The sequence below is a fragment of the Anopheles moucheti genome, chromosome 2, assembly GCF_943734755.1.
Source record: "Anopheles moucheti chromosome 2, idAnoMoucSN_F20_07, whole genome shotgun sequence".
NCBI lineage: Eukaryota > Metazoa > Arthropoda > Insecta > Diptera > Culicidae > Anopheles > Anopheles moucheti.
The window spans coordinates 54,704,735-54,707,501 of NC_069140.1; positions in this window are offsets into that span (position 1 = coordinate 54,704,735).

Consider the following 2,767-nt stretch of genomic DNA (forward strand, 5'->3'; position numbering starts at 1 on the left):
CAATTTCCGTATGAAATTCAGGGCCACAATATCACAAATGAACCCATATTTGAGAAACGCCATTCCCAATAGCAAGCTCTAACACTGACCTAGATGCACCCCCCCCCCACCCCGACCTGGCAGCAGCTCGTATCGCCACCACCCGAAGGCGTCACAATTCGCGTTGAAATTTCGTACCATAAAACATGCTGTAAGCCCCTTGTTGACTGATAGTTGATACGAAGCGAAAATTGTGCACTATTTAAGAACGTTACTTTCTGGCCCTGGGCCCTCCTGGTATGTATGTATGCCGTCGGTACTTTGCGCGTATGTGTGCTCGAGGAACCAAAACTAAGCGCTAACAATAACACTGATAATTGCAAACATTGACGCAATCTGCCTGCAAAACGGTTGGCCACTTTCTTCCATTCGGTGGCACTTGCGGGTCGGTGGACGGTGGTGGAAAGGTGAGGAGGGAAATGCACAGATAAGATTATAGTTGCAACCCGCAATCCACCCGTGGCTTGGGTGAAAATATATAATCAAATTAAATGTGCCCACTAACTGACAGGGCCTCCTTCCACCCCAAACCGTCTGTCTGTCCGGCGGTTGAAGCAATGGTTTAACTAAATGGAGCAGTGAACTGACATCGGCAGTGCCTGCTGAGTATTGTACTTTGCACAATAAACGCGTTTTTGGATCATGTTACTAGACCACGCCATTTTAACAACTTAAATGACTTCATTCTCCGGTTGGGTTTTTTTTTTAGTTAAAATCATATTTTTATTCATCAAAACTAATTCATCCAAAACACAGTGCAACGAAAAATGTGCAAACTGTCATCGAAAAAATGAGAATTTCAAAACCACGCCACCATCAAATGACACACCAACCAATGAGTGGAAAATCCCCAAACCGAGTGCTAGGTGCACTAATAAAAGCCTCTCCAAAACAACGACGGCCACATTCGCGAATCTAAGTCACGTTGCACCACCCAACGTTTGCTGTTCCAAAAACGAACCAAAAAGGCGGCACTTAGCAATGACACACACACACACACACACACACACACAGTTACAAGGCGCGCAGTTACAGCAAATAGTGCATCCCCACTGCACCTGCATCCGCATGCACCGTGCGCCAGTCCACTCGAATCGTGTGCCATATGTGTGTTTAGCCGTGCAGCCGCTGTATGCGTGCCCCTAATACAAGAGTGATCCCGCTCATTCATGTAGGTTGATAAGTGTACCGAAAACAACCGAAACGAAGGCATAAATTGCCCGTGTTTTGTTGCGAAAAGCCGCACCATGCAGGGCTGCAGTTGTTGCAACTTCCAGTTGGTACGTTTTGTTTTGTTGCATGTTAGATTGACGCACTTAATAATGACAAGCTACCGCAATGTGATATTTTTTGTACATTCGTTTGCGATTGTAAACACCGTAAGGAGCTTTATTGAGGAATTTAGGAGCATAAGGAGCATTAGGCATTGATTGAAGATTGACTATAATAAAATTATAAAATACATATCACAGAATATAAGTAGTATACAGCACAAAAGTCCTCCGAAGTCAGCAAAATTAGACCGTTTCGTATACGCTCGCACACAGTGAAGAGTGTCCCAAAGGCCATTCGTTTGACATGCCGTGTTGCGCATTCGAAAAGCACAAGCCTTGTGCTTGTGTGTTGTTCGGCTCGCTGTCGTCTTTATAGTTAAAACTGATTAGAAAACCAAATAAATTCGCACTCCGCTGTCCGTACGCTCACCGCTCAACACAAACCCGTCCGCGAATCGTTTCGGTCTTGCTCACACTGAGATGCAATTTTGAGGAGCGAATTAGCGAGAAACGGCAAGACAGTAGTTTAAGAGTATGTAACTAACATGCATGTGCTAATAATCGCATGTTATAAAATACTAATATTACTTTGTTGAACAATTAAGATGTGTAATTTAGTTTTACTTTACAAATATTACAAAAATCTCTTAATACAATATCATATATATCACTACATCATCACAAAAATTTAATTCCTTTTCATAATTTATTAATTAATAAAAATTGCGCTCTCATATTGTTCCTAACATTGCTTCATATCAAAAGCGCAATGTTTCCTACTCATGCCTTACCGTTTCTATTTTTTTTTGTAATTTATTTCACTCCTTCCTCTGAACGCATCAAACAGGGTGACCTTCACTCGAAACAAGCTTCCTCGCTGCATGCCCCGTAGCCAAGCATCACCGCGCGATTGAATAGCTCGCACGTCTCACAAAAGCTGTATTCTAAATTCTTAAATCTTGATTAGTTACCCTACCGCCCCGTAACATCCCACTCCCCACCTTTACCTTGACTTGTGCGCACATAGTCGTAAATAAGTTGCTTGGTAATTGATCGAACAGAAGGGAAGTTTTAAAGAACTGCACACTCGAAAGATTTCCACACAGTTTTAAGATAAAATAAATAGATAATTAGTTAATAGAAATATTAAAAAATACATATATTGGTTTAATAAAGTTCGAAAACAACAATTGAAAATAAATCTCATTAAAGAGTGCTTAAATGGTTGACCTCATTAATTGAATGTGATTTTTATATAGCAAATAAACTGTGTGTCATTTGCTCTCAAATATTTGATATATTGAGGCATAGAACTTCACACAAAACTTCACCATCTGCTACCAGGCATACAGTCACCGCGAGATCACCAGCGATATCAGCTCCAAAACAAATGTCAGAAATGATCATTAACATTCAAGGTCCAGAACTCACGTGGCCAGCCCAACCGGGCAAGT